The following is an 8,697-nucleotide window of genomic DNA, read 5'->3' on the forward strand; positions in this document are numbered from 1 at the left end:
TATACACTCAAGTCACGCTCCCTATCTAAGAGATTCTAGTTATGTGGGCGGTCCTCCACTCGCATATCTCTGTGGAGTGTTCTCCGAGGACATGTCTCCAATTTATAGGTATAACAAATTTACTAGTAATAATACAGAAAGATCAAATAACTATCCTCCACTCGCGTATCTCTGTGGAGTGTTACCGAGGACAAAACAATGTTCTAAGTTTCATGTTCAAAGTTCAAATATTATGCTTTTAACTGTTATGATGTGGGAAATCATTTGTGAAAATATAAAATACAACAATTTATAATGTTTTTCACAAATAATACGATAGTATGTTCTGTAAGTTCAACGGTTATCTATTATGATTGTCAGTGTTAAAGGCATATGTAATATGAAATATAACACATATAAAACAAGTTTTGAGTACAAGTATTCCTTGTACTTTACTTGTATTCCCCCCTCCCTGAAAACAATAAAAAAACATTGAAAAAGGGTAGGGGTATGAACTCACCAGACGAGAAAACATGTCAGTTTGGATGCTATGTGTCGGTTTGGGCCTTGATAACGCGCGAGGTTCCTATGTAATATGAAATGATATAAAATTGTATCTAATTAGACTTTGAACCACTAATTAGATATGAATATACACTTTGAGACGTGAAAACACTTCAATACAAGTGTTCTGAGTGACCCGGGTGACATCTATGGATGTGTAGGACCTAGATATGGAGTTTACTCTTCAAAAGTAAACTCTTTGAGGAGTTTACGGTCCGTTGACCATATCCCCATGAGTTTACGGTAGTAAACTCATGGGTGGTGTGTTCTTCGATGCCAAATAGTCTTAGAATGCACACGGGAAAGTTCTAGGGTTGATTCCATGGCTTAGGAAGTGATCGGGACTTGAAATGGCCTTGGAAATGGAGTTTATGGTCTATGAAGGTGTTCTTGGGGAGTTTACTACCTTAAAGACATGTGTTTACAATCGTAAACTCATGTTTGTCCATGATTCATGGGTGTTGGTGTTTGTAGGTTAATCACATGTGATTCTAGTCCAACATACAAGCCATTCAAGGTGTTAAGGACACTTAAACACCCATTTGAAGAGTTTATGGTCTAAGGAGATGAGTTTACAGTCTAAGAATGTTCTTGGACCATAAACTCTAGTTTTTCCCATGTATGAATGTTTTGGTGCATTTCTTGAAGGGTTATAAGGTTATATGCACTCATGGAAGTTCATTGGAGGTGTTTAGGGGCAAACTAACACCCTAAAAGGTGTTTAAGGTCTAAGAATGACGGTTTACGGTCCAAGCATGTTCTTGGACCATAAACTCATGTTTGGTCCCTTCTTGTATGATTTGGTGCTTCAAATGATGGAGTAGAAGGTCCTAGACACGTTTGAAAGCGTTTGGTGGTGTTTAAGGGCATTTTTAACACCTTAAGAGGTGTTTATGGTTCATGCATGGGGGTTTACGGTCCAAGAATGTTCTTGGGATGTAAACTCATGTTCATACATCAAATGCCAAGATTTTGGGGTCCTAAGTACATACATGCAAGTCTAAAGGTCTAATTTAAGCTCCAAATGAGGTTTGGAAGGGTTTTAAGGCTCAAAACCCCTTATTACATGTGTTCACGGCCTAAGGAGGTTCCAAGACCATAAACACTTGTTTATGGTCCCATTCCTCATATAAATCCCGAATTTGAAGGCCAAAGGTGTTAAACTAGGGGCTAGGATAGTTACCTTGATGATTTGAAGCTTGTTTTGGATGATTTTGGCTAAGTTTTAGATTTTAGAGAGAGAGAGAGAAAGTAGAGAGATAGTGAAAAAGCTTCAAATGAGGCTCTCTCAACTTTATATATGCTGAAAGTTTGGGACACGGTGAAATTCTACCCGATACCGACGTTATACGATGTTTTTGGTCGCACCCGATAAAGTTGCCGTAATTACGACTTAACTAAAAACTAAATATTTTCTAAATGAAATAGAAAATATTTTAATGTTTTAAAATGTATTCCAAAAATTTTTAAAAATTAATAGAAGTCACAATAATTTATTTAAAACAAAGTTAACGGAAGATTTTGGAACTCAACGGCTTTATTAACGAAAACGGGTTACTGTGATGGAAATAAATCACAGGTTGTCACATTATCCCCCCGTTAGAGAAAATTTCGTCCCGAAATTCAGAATTAAGATACAAATCATGGATTTAGAAAGAGATGCGGATACTTCTGTTTCATCGAGTCTTCGCGCTCCCAAGTCAACTCAGGTCCCCGCTTGGCATTCCAACGAACCTTCATTATCGGGATGCGACTTTGTTTCGTACGTTTGATATCTCGATCCATGATTTCGATTGGCTCCTCCACGAAGTTCAAGTTTTCATTGATCTCGATCTCGTCAAGAGAGATCACAAGGGTTTCATCAGATAGACACTTTTTAAGATTTGAGATGTGGAAGACGAGATGAATGTTGCTAAGCTCTTGAGGTAGTTGGAGTTTATAGGCTACAGGACCGATCCTGGCGAGGATCTTGAAGGGTCCAATGTACCTTGGGTTAAGTTTCCCATGCTTTCCAAAGCATACCATGCCTTTCCAGGGCGAGACCTTCAACAGGACACATTCTCCAAGCTGGAACTCCAGAGGTTTTCATCTTATATCAACGTAACTCTTCTGTCGGTCTCGTGAAGCTTTCAGTCGTTCCCGGATTTGGATGATCTTTTCGGTAGTTTTGCGGATGATTTCAGGACCAGTGAGAGCACTATCAGGAAATCGACTCTTGGCTAGATGCGTGTCCACAACCTCAGCCCAGCACAGAGGGGATATGCACTTGCGACCGTAGAGGGCTTCGAACGAGGAAGCCTTGATACTGGTGTGGTAACTGTTGTTGTACAAGAACTCTATCAAAGATAGATGTGTGTCCCATGATTTTCCGAAATCCATGACACATGCTATAAGCATGTCTTCCAAGGTTTGGATAGTTCTCTCACTCTATCCGTCGGTCTGAGGATGATAAGCCGTGCTCATGTCTAGTTTAGTTGCAAGAGCCTTCTGTAGAGACTGCCAAAATCTGGAGGTAAACCTGCTATCTCGATCAGAGATAATGGACATAGGTACACCATGCAGTCGAACTACCTCCTGGATGTAGATCCGCGCGAGTCTTTCCATTTTGAACGATTCTTTAATCGGGATGAAGTGAGCGGATTTTGTCAAACAATCGATAATTACCCAAATGGTATTGTACCCACTCGGACACTTGGGTAACTTGGTGATGATATCCATGGTAATCATCTCCCATTTCCACTCCGGTATCTCGGGCTGCTGGAGCAGACCCGAGGGTTTCTGGTACTCGACTTTCACCTTGGCGCAAGTCAGACACTTGCCCACAAATGTAGCGATCTCGGATTTCATGTTTGGCCACCATTATTGTTTCTTGAGATCCAGGTGCATCTTATCCGACCCTGGGTGAACAAAGTATTTGGTCTTGTGTGCTTCCTCCAAGACAACTTCCCTAAATCCTCCGAACTTTGGGGTCCAAATTCGGTCCATGAAACAGTAGACTCCATCACCTCTGATCTCAAGTTTCTTATCCATTCCCCTCAAAGCTTCCCTTGACACGTTCTCTGGTTTGAGGGCTTCTAACTAGGCGTCTCGGATTTGCATGGATAAATGGGAATGGATAGTCATTGTCAGTGTCCTCACTTTACGGCTTGAACTTTCCTTTCGGTTAAGGGCATCTGCTACCACATTGGCCTTGCCGGGATGGTAGCGAATCTCGCACTCATAATCGATGAGCACCTCTACCCATCACCGTTACCTCATGTTTAAGTCCTTCTGAATGAGGATGTGCTGCAGACTCTTATGGTCAGTGAAGATCGTACACTTGGTTCCATAGAGATAATGTCTCCAAATCTTCAGTGCAAAGACTACGGATCCTTACTCCAAGTCGTGCATCGTATAGTTGACCTCATGTGCCTTTAGCTGTCTCGAGGCATAAGCAATTACCATTCCCCTTTGCATAAGCACTCAGCCTAATCCCTGATTAGACACATCACAATAGACAAAGAAGTCTTCTATCCCTTCGGATAGAGATAGAATAGGTGCGCTGCACAAGGCTTGCTTTAATGTCTAGAACACTGCTTCTTGTTTTTCACTCCAACAAAAGGATACACCTTTCTGTGTTAGAGTGGTTAGAGGTTTGGCAATTTTGGAAAAATTATGGATGAATCTCCGATAATAGCCGGCGAGACCCAAGAATTGATGGATTTCTGTGGGTGTTTTCAGTGCCAACCAATTCTCTATCACTTTAATCTTGGAAGGATCCACATGAATACCCTCCTCGCTCACCACGTGACCGAGGAAAGTTACCTTCCGAATCCAGAATTCACACTTGGAAAATTTTGCATACAGCTTTTCGGATCTAAGGGTTTCCAACACTGACCTCAAGTGTTGTTTGTGTTCTTCTTCGCTTCTGGAGTAGACAAGTATGTCATCGATGAACACAATGACGAACTTATCCAGAAAAGGGCGACACACCCAGTTTATCAGGTCCATGAACACTGCCGGTGCATTGGTTAGACCGAAGGGCATCACTACAAACTCGTAGTGTCCATACCGAGTCCTGAAAGCTGTTTTGGAAACATCACTCTCATGAACTCGTAGCTGATAGTACCCTAATCGAAGGTCTATCTTCGAGAAATAGCTGGCTCCCTGGAGTTGATTGAAGAGGTCATCTATTCGTGGAAGGGGATATTGGTTTTTGATGGTCAACTTGTTCAGCTCACGGTAGTCGATACACATGCGGAAGGATCCATCTTTCTTCTTCACAAACAAAATCGGACCTCCCCAGCGTGAGGAACTCGGTCTGATGAACCCTTTGCTGAGTAACTCGTTGAGTTGGCTGGATAACTCCTGCATTTCTGCTGGAGCTAAACGATACAAAGATTTGGCTACGAGGGTAGCTCCAGGAATTAGGTCAATGTGAAATTTGACCTGATGTTCGGGAGGAATTCCTGGGAGTTCTTCCAGAAAGACATCAGGAAAGTTACAGACTTCAGGGATGCTCGCGAGGTCTTTAACTTCTTGTTTCTCATTAATAACATGGGATAGGAATGCCTGGCATTCCTTTCGCAAGAGTTTCTAAGCTTTGATGCAGGAAATGATGCGAAGGTTGGAGCTGAGTTTATTGCCATAGATCATGAGTTTGACCCGTAGGAAGATTGAGACGGATGGCTTTTTCGTAACAAAGGATATCAGCATGATTGGGACTCAACCAATCCATGCCAATGATAACATCAAAGCTCTTTATGGAGACTGGCATAAGATCAATGGGAAATGAATGATCGTTCAGGGTAAGGGTACAGCCTAAGAATATATCACGAGCGCTTTTTTTCCCACCGTTAGCCATCTCGATGGTAAACGTTTCAGTTAATGGTTGGGGAGTAGGTTTAAGATTATGTTTGAACAAATGACTAACAAAGCTTCTTTCAGCACCCGAATCGAAATGAATACTAGCATAAGAGTTGTCGAGAAGGTATGTACCCGAAACAACGGTGGGATCGGCGACTACCTCCTCCCATCCCATGGCTAGGACTCTCCCGGTATTATCAGCTGTCGCCTTTTTGGGGCAGTTCCTCTTGAAATGCCCAACTTCTCCGCAATTATAGCAGGCTTGATGAAACGACCAAAAATTTCAGCAAAATTTAAACTTTTCAAAAACATCCCAATTCATTAAGTTATTACAAAAAGGTTTTCAATACATATATTATCAGAGTATTCCCAGGTCCATATCATAAAGCATAAACACGAGGAGCGGTACGATCACGCCTTTGCCTTGCCACGATCTCCTGAAGAACCTGAAAAACATTAAACCACAACTGTAAGCCCGAAAGCTTAGTGAGATACCCCCAAAATACCAACCACATATACCATACACATATCATAACAAATCACAGAACAACCAAGCATATCGGGTCTATGGTGTGACTGGTCCGCCGTGTCGGGCCTTCAGTTCACCTGGTCCACCCTCCGAGTCCAGTCATGTCCCTCGAGTCTGCAGTTTGGTTGGTCCACCCACACCGGGACTTCAACCCATCTGATCCACTCTCTGAGTCTACAGTATGACTGGTCCGCCCGTATCGGGCCTTCAGTCGGCCTGGTACACTCTCCGAGCCTCGGCACGTCTGGTCCGCCCTCGTGGGGCCTACAGCCTATCCGGACCGCTCGCTGGGCCTTCGGAACAACCGGTCCGCCCTGTGTATCTTGGCCTACAGCACAAAGCAGGGCCCGCCTCAACCCAACTCCAGTCCAAACAACCATGTGCACATAAACATACAATCATATAAGAGTTCACAGTCAACAAGCCGATCAAACAGATCACATAACATATCATCATCCTAACCAGGATACCGACCTAACCGGTCACTAGCATAGCATCACCCTACATATCAGGAAACCGACCTTAACCAGGTCTCTAATCATATATTACCCTAGCTACCAGGATGCAGACATATCAAAGCAATAACATAATAACAAATACCCGGATCTCAATCCGATAAAGGGCCGCCTTGGTGCCTTAGACCCTGTCGATATAGTGAGGATAACTCACCTTGCAACTGTTGACTGAAAAGATAAGATCACGCTACTCCAATCTCCGACACGACTTCACCCCTGATAAAGCTGAAAGACTAAACCCAATAAATACCACAAAATACCAAAATGCCCTTAGAAGTCAACTGGTCAACTCTTGGTCAAAGTCAAAGTCAAAGTCAACCTCCTGACTGGCTCTACTCGCCGAGTCAACCCGACGACTCGCCGAGTCTCTCAACTCTGAAAATCCCATCTCAACTCACTGAGTCATCCCTTGACTCACCGATTCTTAGCTTAACCATAAAAGGCTAGGACCTCAAGATCAGACTCGCCGAGTCCAAGAACATACTCGCCGAGTCCAAGGCTATCTTCAACCAACTCGCCGAGTTGTTCTTTCAACTCGCCGAGTTTCTTCCCATCTTCAAGCAACTCGCCGAGTACACCCATGTGACTCGCCGAGTACCACTTGCTCTTAACCCACACAGAGGCTTTCCAAGCCATGCAGGGGTTCCAATCCACATATCTACTCTTCCACAAGCTATTCCTCACGTAAAGTTGAAAACTTTACGTGAATCCAAAGAGATCTAAGCATAATATGCTCTAGGGCTAGGGTTTGGGACACAAGAACTTCACCAACAACTCTTAAGCATAGACTTTCTAGCTTTTTGGATCATTAACCACCTAGATCTGAGGTAGCAACCTCAGATCTTACACCAAACTTGAGATAGACCTCATACGTACCACAAAAACCCCACAATTGATTGATTTAGATGCACAAAAGCTCAAACAGCAGATTATTACCTCAAATGAAAGCTCCAATTGAAAAATAAGCTAAATCTTTACAAAGCCCCTTGCTCCAACCTTCTTGATCTTCACTTCACTTCCAAGATTTCCTCCTCCAAGGCTCTAAATGCTCTCCAACTCTCTCACAACCGAAAGCTAGGGATTCTGGACTTCAAGGGGGAGTAAAGTGGCTGGGGAAAAGGTTTTATGTTCATTATATAGGGCTAAATACTTGGGATTAGGGTTTTCTCCATACAACACCAACTCGCCGAGTCCACCCTTGAGACTCGCCGAGTTGGTCACTTATCACTCGACCAACATTGCGACCCTACTCGCCGAGTCCACCCATGGACTCGCCGAGTTGCCCTTTCACATTTTGACTTTGAACCCTGAACTTGCACTCCTGAACTCGGGATGTTACACTTGACCAATACCTGCTCCAGAAGATTGGCTTACGGATTGGACTGGTGCGTTGCAGAATCGGACCGTATGTCCCTTTTTACCACAGTTGGTGCATGAAAGTTCACGACAGGGACCGGGGTTATGGTGGTATTTACACTTTTCACACTGGGGAAGGTTACTAGCATACCTGCTAGTAGGTGTTTGAGCTGTGGATCCTACAGCAGAAGCAACAACAATAGGGGTAGCAGCAGCATGGACTGCTACAGTCTGCTGTTTCTTTGAAGATCCTTGAGAAGATTGACCTTTCTTCTTCTTCCAGAACTTTCTCTTCTTACCACTTGCCTTAGCCGGTTCAGGAGTGGTGGTTGTTTCCTCAACCTCATCACTGTGATCAATTAGGGTTTGGGCTAAGCTTTTGGCACTGTCATAAGTATCCGGCCTCGTAGATAAGACGTTTCCTTTGGTCGGTTGCGTCAGCCCCCAAATAAATCTCTCTATCTTTTTAATCTCCGGGGTAACCATTCCCGGACAGAGTAGTGCCAAGTCATCAAACCTCGAGGTGTATGCGGCAATATCGGAACCCTTCATTTTCAGGTTCTAGAGCTCGTGCTCTAACTTTTGTATTTCGCCCCGAGGGCAGTACTCCGCTAAAAGAAGTTATTTCATGGATTCCCATCCCATAGAATTGGCTACAGGTAGAGTTAGGGATTTGACTCGGCCGTTCCACCAAGTCAGCGCTTTGTCGATAAAGGTACAGGCTGCAAACTTTACTTTGTCGGACTCCGAACAAGCACAGATTTCAAAGATGGACTCGATTTTCTCGAACCATCGAGTGAGGGAAATGACACCTCCAGTGCCATCAAAGGATGTGGGTTTTGTGCTCATGAAATCTTTATAGGAACCCTCTTTTCGGCGTCCCTAGCTATTTTCTGGATTTTGGGGCTG

This window comes from Lactuca saligna, chromosome 8 (assembly GCF_052625555.1).
Source record: "Lactuca saligna cultivar CGN05327 chromosome 8, ASM5262555v1, whole genome shotgun sequence".
NCBI lineage: Eukaryota > Viridiplantae > Streptophyta > Magnoliopsida > Asterales > Asteraceae > Lactuca > Lactuca saligna.